Source organism: Lissotriton vulgaris, chromosome 3_1 (assembly GCF_964263255.1).
Source record: "Lissotriton vulgaris chromosome 3_1, aLisVul1.2, whole genome shotgun sequence".
Lineage (NCBI taxonomy): Eukaryota > Metazoa > Chordata > Amphibia > Caudata > Salamandridae > Lissotriton > Lissotriton vulgaris.
The window spans coordinates 908,436,322-908,458,554 of NC_141689.1; the positions used below are offsets into that span (position 1 = coordinate 908,436,322).

A 22,233-nucleotide genomic window follows, 5' to 3' on the forward strand; every position below is an offset into this window, starting at 1 on the left:
GCAAGACCGCAAGCAAGCAGTTCGTCTTGGTTCCTTCATGTCCGAGGTGAAGGACCTGACTTGTGGGGTCCCCTAGGGCTGTTCCCTCTCCCCCTTATTATTTAATCTTTACATCTTCCCGCTGATTGCCAAACTCAGAGAAAAATCAGTGGTCATTTTTAATTACGCAGATGACATGCAGCTCATCTTCGACATTGACTCTTCCCCTTCCTCAATAGAGAACTTTCAGAGCACAATGGTGTTCATCAGTAACTGGATGAATGCTAATCAGCTTAAGCTTAATCCAGACAAGACTGAGCTGGTGCTCACTGGTCCCTCAAATAATCCATGGAATCCCAGCTTCTGGCCGCCTACGTTGGGAGGAGCCCCCTGCCCGGCGAACACGGCTAAGAGTCTCGGAGTTACCATCAGTAATGATCTGTCCATGAAACACCAAATTAAATCTGTGTTGTCGGCTTGCTTCTTCCATCTGCGCCGCATCAGGAAGATTAGCAGATTCCTTACCCATGAGGCCCTGATTCATATTGTTCTGAGCTTAGTAGTCTCCCCCATTGATTATGCTAATTCCCTCTACATCGGGATTCCCCTCTACCAGTCCCACCAACTCCAACTTGTCCAGAATCAGGCGGCCAGACTGATCTTTCGACAGCCCAAATCTTGCTCTGTGAAACCGCTCCTGAAAAGCCTACATTGGCTCCCGGTAGTTCAGCGTAGTCTCTTTAAAATTGGCTGCACCACCTACCTAGCCCTTACCAATCAGGGCCCCTCCTTCATTGGTGCTCTGCTTCACCGATACACTCCCTCCCGAACACTTCGGTCGGCTGGACTCAATCTCCTCTCCCCTGCGCGTTCAAGTGTAAGAGAACTGGGGGCCTAAGATTTGTATCACAAGCCCCTCGCCTGTGGAACTCTCTTCCGCCCGACTTACGCCACATCACCTCTTACCAGGTGTTCAGGAGAGCCCTGAAGACGTGGCTTTTTGTACAGGCATTTGACTTAAAAAACTCCCTCTGCTCTGTTGTCTGTGCCAGTAAGTCTCAAAGCGCCAAGAAGCCGCAGGTGAACGTGCGCTGTACAAATGTCTTTTTCATTCATTCATTCATTCAGAATGGCCCACCTGCTCTCCTGCCAAACACCCCGCACTACCCTCGCCATACCGGCTACACCTGCAAGTGGTGAATGGATGTGTATTAGTCCCCAGGATGGGGCCAAAGCATTTTGGACACAGTAAGTCTAGGTCTATATATATATATATATTTATTTTTTTACAGAGTTTATGTAGTGCGAACTTGACCCAAATCGGGTATCAGAGCACTTTACATAGCACCAGTTGCATTACACGAGGACACATTAATTTTTGTTAGGCACGGGGAGATTAAGTGATTTGCCCAGAATCACAGGATGTTCAGCGTCATTGCCGAAACTCGAACCTATTTCCCCAGATTCGAGGTCGACCGCCCTAGCCGTTAGGCCAACTCCTCTCCCCTTTTATTTTTTTTTAACACATTTTGTTGATTTTACATTGAAAAGTAAACCAGGAGACATTAGCTGGTAATTGTACATGTCATCATATAAAATCCCACAAGAAACATCATTGCAAGCATATAGAGAATTATTGCCCCATGTATATAACAAATCGGCAGTAGTCATAGAATAAGATAAGATAGCCCTATCACTACACTGCTTTTCGGCGTTGTTCAATATGATCACATCACAATTGACCACTCAGTGTTATATATCTGACCAGAGAAACAATTCCTGGGAACCGTGTCTCTCCCATTGATAAAAACGAAACTAAACTCTAAACCCACCCCCCTCCCCTCTACAGACTCAGCCTGAATCCTACACATCCGATTGACCCACACAGTACAGTATAATTATGTAAATCCACTGCGGACTTCAGTCCAGACCGCTCCCAGCATTCTGTCAGAGGGTTCGAGGGGGTGCATAAGGAAGCCATCAGCACGTTTGCACATAGACAGCAATAAACTCTTCTAATAACACATTCCATTCCACAGAAATGGGTTTTTTACGTAATCCCCTGTGTTCTTCCCTTTTCAGCTCAGCACCCTCTGCTCTGTCCCATCTAATCATTTCACTGTGCCATTCCTGTAGTGATGGCGGTTTAGCAGTCTTCCGCCTCATGGTAATATTCCGCTTAGCTAATATTAAGGCAAGATTAGCAAAGTTGTTAATAGGGTTTCCCTTCGTCCCTTTTGGGCCCAAACCCAGTAGACAATACTCCATCAAGTCAATATTCTGCACCGGGGCGATATCCTTCATTATCTTACATACGGACGCCCAATAGTGCTTTAATCGTGGGCAGCTCCACAGGATATGTATTAGTTCTGCATTCGATGCATGACACTTTTGGGCAACTATCCACTGCGTCTGGGAACATGGAACTTAGTCTGCGTGGAGTCAAGTAAGTCCTATGTAGCTCCGTCCTGCGCTTCACTATCCTGTTGACAATCCTGCTTACCTGAACCGGATCCGTGTGGGTGATCCGTCCCACACTCCAGTGGTGCAATCCCGGAGTTTTTCCGCCGTCGTGGAGCGAAGATACGTCGAAGAACGTACTGAGGCCTAACCTACCTGGGAAGCCGGGATCTCTAGTGCTGGCCCTGCCGGGTCCGAGCTGAACAACAACGGGCTGCTGCATGCGGCTGGGCCCGGTCTCTGGTCCAATCGAACTTTTTCTTGATTGTTTTGCTACCATCAGCTGCCTGGTGCCCTATAACGTTTGAGGCGACGAGTGACGCAAGGTACTGTCTTGTGAGGGTCCCTGACCGGGGATCCGGCATCCATAACGCCGAGCCCCCCGGATCGGCGCCTCGCCGCGTACCACTGCTCGCTGACCGCCGTTCCCTCCTAGCTTTTTCCTGCTCCGTTTCACTTCACCCCGGAGGAGGCGCCTCTCCGTTGGGTTCACCATGCCTGAGGACAGAATAAGTTTAAAGGAGCGGGTTCGATCTGGCCCGTCTTTGTTAACGGTGATGGAGGCACTTATGGCGCTTCAGGGCACTATCAAAGCTCGGACTCGCGCCTTGTTGTCTGCGATGGATGAAGTCACAGGCTCGAGACCGGACCCTGATTTGACGCTTGTGACCCGACAGTCAGCCCGCTTTGCAATGGACGCTTCGGAGGTGTATTTCGACCCGGCGGTGGAAACAGTGTTTGCCCCCATTGTGTCGGATTTACCAGACTGGAGTGTGCCTGGACACCCAATTGAACTGTTGAAACCTTCGATCCTGCAACCTTCGGAACATTTATATGTCCCTACTGTGGTGTCCTCCACTTTGTACTGTATGCTGTTTTGGACTTTGTCGATCCCCCTCCTCCACCGGTCGTTCAAGATGGCGGATGAGACGAAGCTTGGCCTCGGAGATGGGGAGGGGCGATGGTGGTACCAGCAACCTACGTCTATGCGCTCCTGTTCTGTCGACTTATGGGACACTGTGTGTAAGGGGCTTCCCTTACATACCGACTTCAGTACATTTGATCGTAGGGGTCAGGGTTAAGATCCTTGTCTGGGTTTATCGATGTGACATTATGGGTGACGGGATTGCTTCACTGTCCTAACGGATTCCGGGGCAGGGTTGGCTAGGTCGGGGGAAGGAGACCGGGAGTCTGTAGTACTATGCCCTCCTCCGATTTCCCCTGTCGATTGGGGCTTTCTTACTTTTTTCTCTTTCCCTTTCTTCTATATTTCGGGCTCTGGTTGCTGGGCGACAGGCACGCTGCGTGGGGGGTGGCCGTAGTCATTTGCAGGGGTGCAGGGTGGGGGGGTGTGGGGGTGGGTATTTCGTTTTTGTCTTTGTTCTATGGCCTCTTTTTCTTCTCCTCTTCTCTTGCCTTTCTTTCCTTTCTTTTCCGGGTTAGTGTAGTGGGTTCGGCTTTCTCTACATCCTCATTCTACACCTGTGCCTAGACCTCTCCGGGGCCTGGGTGCTGGGGGGTGGACAACAAGGACGGTGTGGATATTCATAATGTGCTTTTTATCCTGATGTCGCATGTCTAAACGCCGTTGATTGCTAGGGTAGCGAACTTGATATGGACGCATCGTTTTCCTGTTCGCCCCCATTTCCATGGTCCGAGACACTATATGATACCTGATCCTTTCTATTTTATATTTAAAATGAAAACCTCCTATCCTGTTTCGCATCGAACTGCACTCGCAACCACTGTACTTGGTAATTTGAGCTACTATGATCCCCAGGGACAATTGCTTTGAAACTGACTATGAAACTATACTGAACTGCTTAGCGGCCAGCCCTGGGGGTTGTAGGCCCGGTTTTGTATATGTGTGCAAATGTTAAATAAAGGTTTAAAAAAAAAAAAAAAAAAAGTACCTCCTATGTAGGAGCATGAGCTGTATAAACTTAAATTTAGGGTTCCTGGATACCTTCTTTGGGTATTCCAATATAGCGACCCATTCTTTGTCAGTGAGCATGCGACCCACGTCTATATCACACCTGCTACGGAGAGGTTGGAGCGACACTGCTGTTATCGTGCGGATCCCTCTGTAGAGCCCCTTTGTAAAGTGGCGTCCATTTCCCATCAAATATTGCATAGTGAGTAGTGTGTGTGTCGCTGGTTCTATCCCCTCCAGAGCCCAATTGGTGCGTATGTATCTTGAAACATGAGCATGCGGGAGAAACAATGTACTTGGCACCCCATGTTCTCGGACAAAGACATCATGGGGCATCAGGGTACTGTCCAAAAAGAACATGCCTACCCTGTTCACTCCCGCATTCCTCCAAGCCAATATTCTACTACTAGTAACCGTACCCGACTGTAAGGGTATACCCAAAAGGCTGATAGTAAGGGTGTATGGGGCTACCGTTCTAGTGTACTTCAAAGCATTCCTCCAGTATAACAACGCAACTCTCAATAAGTGGGGTGCTGTCTGAGGAATCCTGCAATTGGGTAGTAAGAGTCTATGTATGTCCCCTCTTTCCCATGACTGGCGAGTCATACCAATCTCTTGAAAATTACAGCCCGCCATCCAGTATGCTAGCCCCATACTCCCACGTTTCGTGTCTGATTGCAGCTTCACGATTCCAATACGCCTGCAACCTGTTCCCCAGATCAGGTCAATTAATAGGGAGACAGTTAGTCAAAGGGAAGATCCCTGGAATCGGCTAGTCTACTACTCACTGAAGGCCTTTCTTGTTATACAGTGAAAGAACGAGGCAGAAGCCAACAGACAGCGCTAACCTGAACATATCCGGTTCAGGAGTAGACCAACGACTTCCTATGCCCGTTCCAAGTACGTTTTAAAAAAATCTAAGATATACGACTAGTGGGCAACCGCCCGATAGACAAACAATCAAGGAACCCCATTAAAAGGAGCTACCTTTACATGAGAGAGAAGGCTCCAAGAACTATATCCGTAGTACCAATAAGTGATACATCAAGTAGACTCCAACCAGGAACATTCCTGACACGGTCCCGAGGATACGGTGCATCCATCCGTTCCCCGAAACCCCAGAAATAAGAAGTCCTGAGGAAGGTGCCGCGATATCAAGTGTCAAGCACCGAAACGCGTCGACGCACTGTTTGGTCTAAAAGAATCCAGTTAGGGCCGGGTATAATTTTTAGATGGATATGACATCTCTCCACTAAAGCTATACATCAACTAAACTTTCCACGGCCATTGGATCTAGCGAAATACAGTGGCAGAGATAACAAGTGGGCCACTTATATGTGAGGGGTTGTTGTTCATTATGTTTAGTCTGTTGCTTATTGTGAACATACTTTGATTGTTTTTTTTTTTATTGCTTATGTACCGTAACATTTTGCTTGTGTAATATTGTGGAACAATTATTTTTATCCCTCCAAGATATCTTATCTTGGATTTTAACCATTTCGGAAGAATTGTATGAATTTATACTGTTTTTATTGTTTAAATCAATGTAAAAAACTTTTTAATAAATTTAGACTGTAAACAAGATTTTTTCATTGTGGAAACCTTTCTCTATGTTTGTCCGAATACCCATGGCGTATTGTGACCTTTCCTTGTATAACAAGAAAGGCCTTCAGTGAGTAGTAGACTAGCCGATTCCAGGGATCTTCCCTTTGACTAACTGTCTCCTTACCCTGTTCCCTGGTGAAAGTGGGGTACCCTCTCCTTTTTGAAACCAATTAATAGGGAGGTCAATAATTTAAATACCTGTGCTGGAACGATAATGGGCAAGTTAGTGAAGTAATATAACAATCTAGGGAGCATCATCATCTTGGCAATAGCCACACTACCCGCCACCGATATGGGCAGGGAGGTACGGAATTTTATTTGGGGTTTGAGCGCAGCTATAGTACGGTTCAAGTTACCATCTAAAAGATCTATTTTTTCCCTGTATACCTGGATTCCTTCATAATTGAAGGTATTAGGTGCTATTTGAACCGTCCACTTCCCAAAGCACAGGGGACCACTAAGTGATGTGTCAGTAAAAAAATAGACATAGGATTTGTTCGCGTTCATCAAGAGACTGGAGAGCCGCTGGAACATATCAAAGGTAGCAGGTATGGGTAAATAGTCATCGTCCAAATTCTTGAAATATAAAATTAAGTCATCCGCATATGCAGAGACGATATGTGTAGTCGTTCCCATTTCGATCCCCTTGTGTTCTGCCATATTTTGAAGTTTCTGCAAGAGAGACTCTAAAGCTAAAATGAATAATAAGGGCGGCAACGGGTAACCCTGTCTGGTACCCCGTGCTACACTGTATTGCTGTGAAATATGTTGTCCCGTACATGCACGTGCTGTGAGGTTCAAGTACAGCAATCTCACCTGCCTTTTATATTCCTCAGGGATGCCAAATCTGGAAAGGTTATAGAACATATATTGCCCTTGTAGAGAATCAAAGGCTTGACATAGATCAAGCGAAATGCATCCCCCTGCACTGACTGTTGTCAGCGCATATATCATTATTTGGTGCAGTCTCCTAATATTTAGCGCCATGATTCTGCCCGGAACAAAGCCGTATTGATCAGTGTGTATCAACTGCAGTATGAACTGGCAAAGTCTATTCGCCAATAACTCACTCAGTATTTTATAGTCTGTGTTGAGAAGTAAGCGGTAGTGTATCTCGCAATATCCACACTATCACGGCCCGGTTTCAGGAGCAAGACCACAGTCGCCTGTAACGTGGTAAGGGGAAGTGTACCAGTTTCTACTGATGCCTGATACAACCGCTGTAAGTGAGGCATCAATAAGTCAGAGTATGTTGTATAGAATTCAATGGGCAAACCATGACTCCCTGGTGCTTCACTACGAGGCAAAGTTTTAATCGCCTGTTTAATTTCCATGCAAGTCACTGGCTGTCTCAGCTCCTTCTCCTGGGTTTGTAATAATTGTGCGAGCTGTAGACCTTCAAAGAAGGGCTCAAAGTCTGCATCATTAAAGTCAGCCGGTTTCTCATATAATTTCTCATAGTAATTTTTAAAGGCAGTGTTTATGTCTAGCTGGGTACAGACCGTGTCACCCTCCATATTCCGGATCTCTAGAATAGGGGACACTGACAGGGCACCTTTAACAATTTTAGCAAGCAGTAGACTTGCTCTATCTGCTGTGGCATGTTGTTTCTGAGTGTAAAGGCGATAATCTAAAACGCGCAGATCTTCTAAGAGTGCCGCATGTTTTATATGTGCTTATTGTAACTGTGCCTGTTGTGCTCCGTTCAGTACAGCTTCCTGCTCCAATCTATTCAGGCGATTTTCGACCTCTTTAAGTTGTTCAATTAGAGCAAGTCGTGCTCCCGTTTTTGGGCTAATTGCTACCCCCGTATCACGGTTTTAAAGGCATCCCATTCGATTTGACGCATGCTAGATGTATTTGCATTTTCAGTAAAATAATTGTCCATGGCTGTGGATAGTGCACTAGGAAAGACCAGGTCTTCTAATAGCAGGGGCTGCAGTTTCCAAGTCGGTATCAAGGTAGGAATCCTGCCCCACTGGACTGTAAGTGCTAAGGGATTATGATCTGATAATGTTTTGCCTAGGTATGTTGAGCTGCTGACGAGGCCAAGTATATTCAAGGAGCAAAATATTCTGTCAATGGGGGTATGTAGCCCATGTAACCACCAAATTCATAACATACATTACCCTGTATGTAGTTACATTGTTCCTCTCGCTCCAGCACAAGCCCCATCAGCATGAAAGAAACATATAGAACTGGACCATCAAGTATCAGTGTATACAACAAGTCATACTGATCAATACATTATACTATACCAACTTCTGGAGGGCCCAGCATACAATTTTAGTAGTCATTTGCAGTCTGTGGAGTTACTAATGGAAACAATGCCAGACTAGTGTGAGAGTCAGAGTGAACTTTGGCCTCATCCGAGGAGTGGACAGACCCAACCCGGGACTTGGCATCCTGTTCCGTAGGGATACTACTGTCAGGAGGGCGTCTCTATGGCTATCCGATATCTGCTCCAAAGATGGGCTCACACAAAGTCCATTTCCATGGCGCTGATTCTTATCCATTCTGGCTGCATCTTCACGTTGCGACAAGGAGCATGTGGACTGACTCAGCAGGAGTGAGTTCTGGGACACAGGAGGCGTGAAGGTAATGTCCATCCAGTCTGTCACCTCCTCTGGATTATAAAAAAAATAGAGATTCTTGGCCAAAAATTACTTTCAAACGGGCCGGGAAAAGTAAGGCATATTTCAGGTTGTGCGTTCGCAGTTTCTTTTTAATGTCTTGGAATGTGGCTCGCGCATTCTTAACCAATAGCGTAAAATCTGGGTATTGGAAGCTCTTTTTATTTTCAAAGTGGATAGAAACATTCTCCCTCACAGCACGCAGGATCGTGTCCTGGTACTTATAATTGAGGGTGCATGCTATCAGTGGTCTGGGTGGCGCCCCTGGAAGGCGGAGGTCTGTGTTGCCCTCTATGCACCCTCCCTACACTATAGAGGTCCGTGAGGCGCTCTCTTGCCACATGTTCTCGCAGCCACTTTTCAACAAACTGGGTGGGACTAAACCCCTCACTCCTTTCCTGTTTTTCCAGTATTCTGACATTATTTCGGCAAGATCTCCCTTCGGCATCATCCACTCTATCTTGCAAGCCTCTTAACTGACGCTGCAGTTATTCCATTTGGGGAGTGTGCATTATTTGTTGCAGTATCAAATCATCTAGGGCAAGTTGATTCGACCTTACTCTGTCCGCCAGCTTTTTATGAACCGCTTGTAAGAGGTTAAGGCTAGTAGCAAGCGTCCCTATTTGTGTTTCAATCGCCAAACGTAAGTCTCTGATTTCTTTCAGTATCAAGTCCAGTTTATCAGTGTTTTGTTCAGACCCAGTGGGTGGCACTATATCAGTTTCAGGACTATGCGCTAAATCACCAGGTGTTGCAGAATGCCTCCTCTCCCCTACATGTAATTACTCGTTTCGTGGGCAAATACTCGTGATAGCCAGATTGTGTGGGGGATATAGGCTTGAAACGTTATCTCTGCCTGCATAAAAGAGCTGGTTACTGTGTAATCATGACCACTGTGTTCCTCTTCTTACCCTTCAGCCTCTTTCTGATACATACTACTGTGAATGTTAATATACAGACATCTTGCATTGTTACCAGTGTAGCAATACTAACCCACTCAAGCAGTGCACACCTGATTTTACCTTACCCTGACTTTCAAACACGTTTCTTATCGTTTTCGCATAAATATATACATACATACATATGTTCGAAGCTTTTCCTCAGTACAAAGTGTCCAGCAGCCATGCAACCTTACCCTCTCACATCTCACTGAGCACGGCAGAGCCACCTGCCTCATTCTCGATGTCTCCTTTGGGTCCTCTTACTCTCCAATGAGTACAGGCAGCTTGGAACCAGCTTGATGGTCAATATGGTGATCTGCCAAAAGAGGAGAAACTCATGAGCAACAAACTACAAAATGCAAAAACTTACTTTTAAAAGTAAATAACTATCCATAATAAGTTAGCATTGCTATTTGTTTAATCAAAGTCACAGAACATAAAATTAACAGAAACACAGGCTATTATAAGGACAGTGAACACTGCCAGCGTAAAATTTTTCAATTACATTGAACTTCAAAGGGTCAAAAATGCACAATACAGGGATGATTGCTTCCTTCGGCAGTGAGTACGTGAGTATGGAACTGACACTGTAACAACGTGTACCTAGAGAGGTCAAGGAGCCCGTAAGTGTATAGCTAACATGATGTGGAAACTACACTAAAACTATAGAAACAAACATGCCTGCATTATGGAATCCGGATACCAGACGACCACACGCACACACGACGGACTCGCCGAATTTAAGGTAAGCCCGGGGTAGTTAACTTGCCAAGGCTTCAAAATACCGTTTTGGATATTTTCTACACTAGGCTTTGATCGCCTGGACTCTATTTGGGCCCAAGACCTTGATACAATCCATTTCTGTGACTAATTTCCTAATGTAATTGTCTAACTTAACCATTTCAAGATGGCGGACACACGAACATATCGTCTTGCTTATTAACATGGGGGATATATTATCACAGGCTACTGCCTCGGGCCGACTTTGCCCTCGTGCACCAACCTCATAAGACTGGCTTTTCATGGTATTCGCCCTTAAATAACTTGCCTAAAAAATAACTTGAATCACTGGGATTATTTAAAATAACAATGCCAGACAGTGGGTTATGCAGGGATTAATGTCATTAGACGCTTTAAAACCTTAGTATAATTTCGTGGGGCAGAAGTAAACCTTGCCACATAACATGAGCCCATCTCCTTTTTTTACCAGACGTTTACCTTTTGGATCTCCTGTTAATTCTTACTGAATACATATACGAAAGAAGGCATAATTCTATCTGCCAACTTTTTACCTATAAATGCCAGATGGTGGAAAATACAGAGACTAATGTCTCAAGACGCATCAATACCTTAGCAATACTTTTAAATCCCAGGCGTTCACTTCTTTGATCTCTTGTCTACTCTCACTAAATACATATATGAAAGGATGCATAATTCCATCTGCTATCCTTTTAATTATAATGCCAGACGGTGTGAAATACAGAGATTAATGTCTCTAGACGCCTTAATACCTTAACATAATTCTTGGGTCCAAAATAAACTTTGTAACGTAATATGTGCCTTTTCCTTTTCTTTTTAAATTCCAGGCATTACCTTTTGATCTCTTGCTACCTCTTACTGGATCCATATATGAAAGGATGTATAATTGAATCCGCGAACTTTTTAATCATAGTAAGTGCATACTTTGATCCTTTTTCTAAAGTGGCTCACAATTCCCTGATTAGGTGAGCCCATAAAGTAATAAGCTTGTTGCACAAATTCAGCGTGCAGAAATATATACTTTAGAATAATTAAATAAACACGTCATAGAGTAACGGATTTCTCTCGTTATGTGCAAACTTTGTTTAGAAACTTTCATTACTAAAATACTGATATATTTACTTGTAGAATTTGACTATCTGTATACTGGCCAGGACGGAGAAGACCATTAATATAGGAACACACTGCGCAAAGGTATTGGATACTTGCTAAAAACTTTTTGGAGCTCCTATTTGATTCTTTACTCATGTTCTCAAAATTGTGAATTATGTGCACTTTTGCTTGTGGATACATGCTAAATTCTATCTGCACATATTTTGATATATGTTCGCTGTGTTTGGCTCACACTGATGGGCAGCTTTTTGTACAGAGAATTGAGACTGTATTACTTGCTTGTTAATAAGACCAGCTATAACCTATGCATAATGCCACGTCATCTGTATTTATACAGGAACTTGAAACATGAACGTTATGATTTGCGGATATTGTGCATTGGATACATAGAATTACAATTGACTGTCAGCATGTAGCCTATAATGAAGAGACAGTAGGCATTGTTGGTTCTATACTGTTGAGAGAGAACAGAAACTGGAGACTATTGAGCTCTCATAAAAACATTATGTTGTGTATTGTGTTTTCAAACCCAGTAGACACTGCTTCCTCTAAACTCTGTTTATACATTAGTGTCTGTTTGGCCTACCAAGTGCTCTGTTACAGCATTAGTTCTCCCCGGAATGTGGATAACCAGTTCAAGTCCTTTTTTCACAAATTGTATATATTGAATCAGTCTGGTGCACCGGAAATGATCCCTTGAATTTTACAGTAGTATGTTTTGATAAAACTTTTTTATGAATCATTGTATGTATTGACACATTGTAATATATATTTTTGTATCTTTTAAATATAGCCCTGAAGAAGTCCGGTTTCGGACGAAACGCGTTGGCTATTTTTTATCTGCGAGTGTTTCAATCAATAAAGAGAACATAACGAAGAAAAATTGACTTGTACCAATTCCTTGGGAGAACAGTTTGACTTTACTTTAGTCATAACATGAATGTTTACTGAATACTAACATTGTGTTTGCTATACAGCATTTTGGTGTGCGAGGTCAACTTGTGTAAATAGATATACAGAACAAATTCATTTGTTCTAAATTGGGTTCTAGGGGGTTGTAGCCCAGACCATTCGCACCCTTGCTTTGAGTAACTGTTGGGAACCTGACTTGTGGTGCGGCACTTAAAGCCTCAATCCCCTTTCTTGCTGTGATAGATTACTTTGGGCTAGCCTGCACCCTTCTGTCATCCTTTACAAATATTTTTCTACGTACCTTAACTGTCCAAAGACCAACATGTTTGAGGACAACAGAGAGGAATTACTAGGTGATCTCTTTAGTAAAGAGAAAACCACTGCTCGACCATCGGCACCCCCAGTACAAAGGGATAGTCTAAAAACTAAATTCATGCGCTTAGAAAAACTGCGTAAACAAGAACTTGCCAAATGGTGGGATGGTGCAACCCTTAAAAAATATCTGGAAAACAAACGCATCCCCCGTGGACTGCGCATCCTCATTTTTCCAAACTATGAGGACTTAGAACTAGACCTTTTGGGTGAATGGGAGGAGGGCTTACATGCAGCCTCCTTCAAAATGATGGACATATTGATACGTAATGCTGATAGGAGAGGCAAAAAAATAAGAGAAGACATATTGGCCCTAGAAAAGGAAATCAGTGAAATGAACTTACCTGACTTGACTCAAAAAAACTATGAGATTCTGAAAAAGGAATTGACCAATTACCAACTGTACATTAAGGGTAAAAAACAACAAAAAATTGAGCGAGACCGTGGTGACTATGAAAGGGGACGCATATTCACCTTCGCACGAAAATTTGATGATGTAGCCCCTAGAAATACCGTGACACCTGCTACGTTAACACGCACCATAAGTGTATCTTCTAGCAGCGCGTCCATCTCCTCGCTTTCATCAATTGAAACTGACCCAGGGGAGGGAACCAGTACAGCCACACCCAACCCAATTCCAGAGTCTGATTTTTTAAAGGAGGTACAGAGATACCGCCTGGGGAACAACAAAAAAAGGGTTCAAAACGAAGAACCCGGCGGGGTGGCAAGAAACACAAGATCCACAACAAAGGCAAAAATGGGGAACAACCAATAGATCTTCATACTGAGATTGTGAACCAAAACTTGGACAGGATCATGACCGCTGATGTTGTTAATGATGTGAATGTGATCAATTTGTCATCCAAAACGTTTTCAGATTCTGAATTGTCTATTCTACAAAAAGGTTTGAATTTTTGTATAACTGAAAAACAAATGTTGGACAAAGTACATGTTGACCTTTTTTGTTTTACACGGAAGTTGAAATTAAAAAAATACTTTTCTGAGCAACCTGACATACGTGTTCCTGTTCAATATGTAAAAGATGTTTCAGAATTTACTATTGCAGAAGTTGATACTTCCCATGTCATTGCCTCATTGTATGACCAAGAGATGGTGGGAGATTTGATAACACATGCTCGCAACCTTGATATCGTTGAGGATACCACCATAGATAGTGGCTTAAAAAATCGCTCTAAATTTATGCCTTTCAGTTCTAAAACTGCGATTGATGAGTTCTCCAATCGAGTAACTCATGACTTGTACAAATTAGAAGATACACATCTTTCTAATAACAAGTGCAAACATTCGTATAACATCAGCAAATCTGAGAAAAAGTTCCTACAAACCATTCGTGAAGATTCGTCCCTGGTAGTCCGTGAGGCTGACAAGGGCGGTAATATTGTAATAATGGACTTTGTAGACTACTCAAATGAAATCAAGAGACAACTACATGATGTTGCCTGCTATACCCAATTACGAAAAAATCCCATCAAAGATATCGAAAATAAAATCAATGTGGGTTTGGTGGAATGGAAGGAGTCAGGATTACTATCTGAACAAGAGTATAGATATTTGAGGGCGGACAACTCACGATTCCCATGTATCTATGCCCTTCCAAAGGTGCACAAAGGTGGAACATTCCCACCGGGAAGACCCATTATATCGGGCAATGGGGGTCCCACGGAACATCTAGCAGAGTATGTTGACTCCTTCCTTCAACCATTTGTACAAAACCTACCATCGTACTTGCAGGATAGTAGAGAACTTCTGTGCAAACTAGAGGATGTGACTTGGGAGGATCAGCTTTTCACGTTCGTAACCATGGACGTGGAAAGCCTGTACACCTGCATTGGCCTGGAGAATGGTATGAGATCCCTAAAGTACTTTCTTTTCAAACGCAACGCTTGTCATCTAGAACACACCCAAATGCTTCTGAATATGGCCAGACTGATCTTGACCAACAACGTCTTCCTGCATGAAGACGATTGGTACTTGCAAACAAGGGGGACTGCAATGGGCTCCAGGTTTGCTCCATCTTATGCAAACCTTTTCATGGGATTGTTTGAGATGGAGCATGCCTGGGGTCATGGCGCAGGCCAATGGATGGATGACATAATTTTTTATGTCCGCTACATCGATGACGTTTTCCTTATTTGGAAAGGGAGTGTTGATGGTCTTAATAACTATTTTCACTTCCTCAATGATAATGACCGTAACATCAAGCTCACAATGAGTTACTCCCAAAATGAAATAGTGTTTCTTGACTTCCATCTATATATAAAAGATGGTAGCATCCAAAGCAGGATGTACAAAAAGCCTACTTCCTGTAACAGCATACTCCGTGCTGAAAGCTGCCACCCCAGAAGCACTATAGCTGCTATCCCTTATGGTGAGATGGTACGGGCCCGTCGCAACTGTAGTGAAGACAATGACTTTGAACAAACAATACAAAACATGAAGAAAGACTTTTTGGCCAGAGGCTATGCAGAGACAGATGTCAACAAGGCAGAACATAAAGTCAAAAAAAGGAAACGTCATGAAACCTTAACGAAAAACAAGGATAAAAAAAGTGGTCCGCCCTATGACTCATGTGCATTTATAACTGAATACGGCATGTATAGCAATCACATATACAACATTTTGAGACGACATTGGCACCTTCTAAAAACTGATGTACTACCGGAGGGTGTCATCCCTGACAAACCCAAAGTCGTTTACAAAAAGGGCAGAACTATTAAAAACATTCTCTGCCCGAGCTATGTAAATCCACCAAAGATGAGTGGCTCAGCATGGCTTACTGACAAACCGGCTGGCTTTTTTGTATGTGGTGGTTGCTCAGTATGTGACCATGGCTTAAACAGATTGGTTGATTATAACTACAACTGTTCCAAGACATATAAGGTGACCTCGTTCATCAACTGCAATACCACCTTTGCAGTTTATGTAATCATTTGCCAATGCAAAAAGATTTATGTGGGTAGCAGCACCAGATGTCTCAAAACACGCATTCAGGAACACATTAGAAGCATAAAAAATAATGATCCTCGGAGTCCTGTGGCCCAACACATCATGGATACCCATCCAGAAGAAAAAGATATTAAATTCCATGCAATAGATAAAGTAGTATCAGGGAAACGTGGTGGCGACAGAATCACTTGCCTCAGGCAACTTGAGGCTCGTTGGATCTGTAGACTTAGAGCTGTAGATCAGGGCTTAAATGTAAACAATGAATTTCACCATTTTCTGTGATACAGCTCTATCTTGACATATCAGCCACACAAGGTGTCTACTGTTTTGGTAGTCCTCTTACCTTCTGAACAATTTGAGAACTCTAATCTGTATGCCTCTGATAGAGTTCCTTTCCTCCAAAATGGGTTTGTGTTTTCTTTCCTTGGTTTTATCCTCAGCTACAATGAATCTAGCTTTTTGTGTCAAAAGTGTATCTGACAAAAAAGACTCTACCACATAAATAACAAGAGCACCTTGGTTAGGACATTGCTTGTCCAAATGATTTGTTAGCCATGGTGTGTCTGTCAGCTCTGAGAAAAAATTGTATTACAATTATTGTAGTGGGTTTCTGGATTCATAGCTAGAACAAATACATTACACCTGACTTCGACCTTGCCCAAAAATTTATATCTTAGATCTATCTGTATTTGCATAACATGTCTTGTCGATCTATGTTTCTTTGTATCCGGGACCACTTTTTATCTCTAACCCGAGTAAATCAGGCCTACAAGCTGCAATTCAGCTTTATTTGCTAGTTCCGTTTTGACTAGCTCAAGATGGCGGCCATTATTTTGATGGTATGCATTATATGCAATAAACAAGATCGAGTAATGTTTGAACAAACGTACACTCGTATAAAATAGGCGTTTCCGTTAATTATGCTTGCTATGGTGACATTATTTGGACTAAATTAGAGCCACTAGCTCTGGTTTGGTTTGGCTTGTCGTTCCGTTTTTACTAGCCTAAGATGGCGGCTTTTGTTTTATGACTTGCCTGGTCGATATAAACAGGATCGGGCAGAGCGTGAGGTAAAACTTTCGCCAAAAAGCATTAAAGTGTATTCCTCACTTAATCTTGCCAAATGGAGCCTCTTTTATGATAATGGACTTATATATGGGCACAAATGGACCCTTAACTCTCTTCTTCCTGATACTTTATCACTTTTGCGTGACTAGGTTAAAATGGCGACTATTGTTTTCTGTGATTGCCCGGTTCCGCTCACCCCGGCACTTACCAATTATTAGGCTTAATTAACTAATTGTCCACTCCTGAGGACTATATATACCCCCGCAGCGGTGCCTGCATTATGGAATCCGGATACCAGACGACCACACGCACACACGACGGACTCGCCGAATTTAAGGTAAGCCCGGGGTAGTTAACTTGCCAAGGCTTCAAAATACAGTTTTGGATATTTTCTTCACTAGGCTTTGATCGCCTGGACTCTATTTGGGCCCAAGACCTTGATACAATCCATTTCTGTGACTAATTTCCTAATGTAATTGTCTAACTTAACCATTTCAAGATGGCGGACACACGAACATATCGTCTTGCTTATTAACATGGGGGATATATTATCACAGGCTACTGCCTCGGGCCGACTTTGCCCTCGTGCACCAACCTCATAAGACTGGCTTTTCATGGTATTCGCCCTTAAATAACTTGCCTAAAAAATAACTTGAATCACTGGGATTATTTAAAATAACAATGCCAGACAGTGGGTTATGCAGGGATTAATGTCATTAGACGCTTTAAAACCTTAGTATAATTTCGTGGGGCAGAAGTAAACCTTGCCACATAACATGAGCCCATCTCCTTTTTTTACCAGACGTTTACCTTTTGGATCTCCTGTTAATTCTTACTGAATACATATACGAAAGAAGGCATAATTCTATCTGCCAACTTTTTACCTATAAATGCCAGATGGTGGAAAATACAGAGACTAATGTCTCAAGACGCATCAATACCTTAGCAATACTTTTAAATCCCAGGCGTTCACTTCTTTGATCTCTTGTCTACTCTCACTAAATACATATATGAAAGGATGCATAATTCCATCTGCTATCCTTTTAATTATAATGCCAGACGGTGTGAAATACAGAGATTAATGTCTCTAGACGCCTTAATACCTTAACATAATTCTTGGGTCCAAAATAAACTTTGTAACGTAATATGTGCCTTTTCCTTTTCTTTTTAAATTCCAGGCATTACCTTTTGATCTCTTGCTACCTCTTACTGGATCCATATATGAAAGGATGTATAATTGAATCCGCGAACTTTTTAATCATAGTAAGTGCATACTTTGATCCTTTTTCTAAAGTGGCTCACAATTCCCTGATTAGGTGAGCCCATAAAGTAATAAGCTTGTTGCACAAATTCAGCGTGCAGAAATATATACTTTAGAATAATTAAATAAACACGTCATAGAGTAACGGATTTCTCTCGTTATGTGCAAACTTTGTTTAGAAACTTTCATTACTAAAATACTGATATATTTACTTGTAGAATTTGACTATCTGTATACTGGCCAGGACGGAGAAGACCATTAATATAGGAACACACTGCGCAAAGGTATTGGATACTTGCTAAAAACTTTTTGGAGCTCCTATTTGATTCTTTACTCATGTTCTCAAAATTGTGAATTATGTGCACTTTTGCTTGTGGATACATGCTAAATTCTATCTGCACATATTTTGATATATGTTCGCTGTGTTTGGCTCACACTGATGGGCAGCTTTTTGTACAGAGAATTGAGACTGTATTACTTGCTTGTTAATAAGACCAGCTATAACCTATGCATAATGCCACGTCATCTGTATTTATACAGGAACTTGAAACATGAACGTTATGATTTGCGGATATTGTGCATTGGATACATAGAATTACAATTGACTGTCAGCATGTAGCCTATAATGAAGAGACAGTAGGCATTGTTGGTTCTATACTGTTGAGAGAGAACAGAAACTGGAGACTATTGAGCTCTCATAAAAACATTATGTTGTGTATTGTGTTTTCAAACCCAGTAGACACTGCTTCCTCTAAACTCTGTTTATACATTAGTGTCTGTTTGGCCTACCAAGTGCTCTGTTACAGCATTAGTTCTCCCTGGAATGTGGATAACCAGTTCAAGTCCTTTTTTCACAAATTGTATATATTGAATCAGTCTGGTGCACCGGAAATGATCCCTTGAATTTTACAGTAGTATGTTTTGATAAAACTTTTTTATGAATCATTGTATGTATTGACACATTGTAATATATATTTTTGTATCTTTTAAATATAGCCCTGAAGAAGTCCGGTTTCGGACGAAACGCGTTGGCTATTTTTTATCTGCGAGTGTTTCAATCAATAAAGAGAACATAACGAAGAAAAATTGACTTGTACCAATTCCTTGGGAGAACAGTTTGACTTTACTTTAGTCATAACATGAATGTTTACTGAATACTAACATTGTGTTTGCTATACAGCATTTTGGTGTGCGAGGTCAACTTGTGTAAATAGATATACAGAACAAATTCATTTGTTCTAAATTGGGTTCTAGGGGGTTGTAGCCCAGACCATTCGCACCCTTGCTTTGAGTAACTGTTGGGAACCTGACTTGTGGTGCGGCACTTAAAGCCTCAATCCCCTTTCTTGCTGTGATAGATTACTTTGGGCTAGCCTGCACCCTTCTGTCATCCTTTACAAATATTTTTCTACGTACCTTAACTGTCCAAAGACCAACATGTTTGAGGACAACAGAGAGGAATTACTAGGTGATCTCTTTAGTAAAGAGAAAACCACTGCTCGACCATCGGCACCCCCAGTACAAAGGGATAGTCTAAAAACTAAATTCATGCGCTTAGAAAAACTGCGTAAACAAGAACTTGCCAAATGGTGGGATGGTGCAACCCTTAAAAAATATCTGGAAAACAAACGCATCCCCCGTGGACTGCGCATCCTCATTTTTCCAAACTATGAGGACTTAGAACTAGACCTTTTGGGTGAATGGGAGGAGGGCTTACATGCAGCCTCCTTCAAAATGATGGACATATTGATACGTAATGCTGATAGGAGAGGCAAAAAAATAAGAGAAGACATATTGGCCCTAGAAAAGGAAATCAGTGAAATGAACTTACCTGACTTGACTCAAAAAAACTATGAGATTCTGAAAAAGGAATTGACCAATTACCAACTGTACATTAAGGGTAAAAAACAACAAAAAATTGAGCGAGACCGTGGTGACTATGAAAGGGGACGCATATTCACCTTCGCACGAAAATTTGATGATGTAGCCCCTAGAAATACCGTGACACCTGCTACGTTAACACGCACCATAAGTATATCTTCTAGCAGCGCGTCCATCTCCTCGCTTTCATCAATTGAAACTGACCCAGGGGAGGGAACCAGTACAGCCACACCCAACCCAATTCCAGAGTCTGATTTTTTAAAGGAGGTACAGAGATACCGCCTGGGGAACAACAAAAAAAGGGTTCAAAACGAAGAACCCGGCGGGGTGGCAAGAAACACAAGATCCACAACAAAGGCAAAAATGGGGAACAACCAATAGATCTTCATACTGAGATTGTGAACCAAAACTTGGACAGGATCATGACCGCTGATGTTGTTAATGATGTGAATGTGATCAATTTGTCATCCAAAACGTTTTCAGATTCTGAATTGTCTATTCTACAAAAAGGTTTGAATTTTTGTATAACTGAAAAACAAATGTTGGACAAAGTACATGTTGACCTTTTTTGTTTTACACGGAAGTTGAAATTAAAAAAATACTTTTCTGAGCAACCTGACATACGTGTTCCTGTTCAATATGTAAAAGATGTTTCAGAATTTACTATTGCAGAAGTTGATACTTCCCATGTCATTGCCTCATTGTATGACCAAGAGATGGTGGGAGATTTGATAACACATGCTCGCAACCTTGATATCGTTGAGGATACCACCATAGATAGTGGCTTAAAAAATCGCTCTAAATTTATGCCTTTCAGTTCTAAAACTGCGATTGATGAGTTCTCCAATCGAGTAACTCATGACTTGTACAAATTAGAAGATACACATCTTTCTAATAACAAGTGCAAACATTCGTATAACATCAGCAAATCTGAGAAAAAGTTCCTACAAACCATTCGTGAAGATTCGTCCCTGGTAGTCCGTGAGGCTGACAAGGGCGGTAATATTGTAATAATGGACTTTGTAGACTACTCAAATGAAATCAAGAGACAACTACATGATGTTGCCTGCTATACCCAATTACGAAAAAATCCCATCAAAGATATCGAAAATAAAATCAATGTGGGTTTGGTGGAATGGAAGGAGTCAGGATTACTATCTGAACAAGAGTATAGATATTTGAGGGCGGACAACTCACGATTCCCATGTATCTATGCCCTTCCAAAGGTGCACAAAGGTGGAACATTCCCACCGGGAAGACCCATTATATCGGGCAATGGGGGTCCCACGGAACATCTAGCAGAGTATGTTGACTCCTTCCTTCAACCATTTGTACAAAACCTACCATCGTACTTGCAGGATAGTAGAGAACTTCTGTGCAAACTAGAGGATGTGACTTGGGAGGATCAGCTTTTCACGTTCGTAACCATGGACGTGGAAAGCCTGTACACCTGCATAGGCCTGGAGAATGGTATGAGATCCCTAAAGTACTTTCTTTTCAAACGCAACGCTTGTCATCTAGAACACACCCAAATGCTTCTGAATATGGCCAGACTGATCTTGACCAACAACGTCTTCCTGCATGAAGACGATTGGTACTTGCAAACAAGGGGGACTGCAATGGGCTCCAGGTTTGCTCCATCTTATGCAAACCTTTTCATGGGATTGTTTGAGATGGAGCATGCCTGGGGTCATGGCGCAGGCCAATGGATGGATGACATAATTTTTTATGTCCGCTACATCGATGACGTTTTCCTTATTTGGAAAGGGAGTGTTGATGGTCTTAATAACTATTTTCACTTCCTCAATGATAATGACCGTAACATCAAGCTCACAATGAGTTACTCCCAAAATGAAATAGTGTTTCTTGACCTCCATCTATATATAAAAGATGGTAGCATCCAAAGCAGGATGTACAAAAAGCCTACTTCCTGTAACAGCATACTCCGTGCTGAAAGCTGCCACCCCAGAAGCACTATAGCTGCTATCCCTTATGGTGAGATGGTACGGGCCCGTCGCAACTGTAGTGAAGACAATGACTTTGAACAAACAATACAAAACATGAAGAAAGACTTTTTGGCCAGAGGCTATGCAGAGACAGATGTCAACAAGGCAGAACATAAAGTCAAAAAAAGGAAACGTCATGAAACCTTAACGAAAAACAAGGATAAAAAAAGTGGTCCGCCCTATGACTCATGTGCATTTATAACTGAATACGGCATGTATAGCAATCACATATACAACATTTTGAGACGACATTGGCACCTTCTAAAAACTGATGTACTACCGGAGGGTGTCATCCCTGACAAACCCAAAGTCGTTTACAAAAAGGGCAGAACTATTAAAAACA

General features: G+C 42.4%; 1 protein-coding gene across 3 annotated transcripts in view; it reads right to left on the minus strand.

Moving 5' to 3' along the window:
• The window catches only part of APBA1 (amyloid beta precursor protein binding family A member 1), a 514,808-nt gene that overhangs the window by 289,223 nt on the left and 203,352 nt on the right, over positions 1-22,233 (minus strand). For all 3 annotated transcript variants that reach the window (XM_086961250.1, XM_086961249.1, XM_086961248.1), the window contains one exon: positions 9,746-9,867. The gene's annotated coding sequence lies outside the window, so the exon portion shown is untranslated. The remainder of the gene's footprint in view (positions 1-9,745; positions 9,868-22,233) is intronic.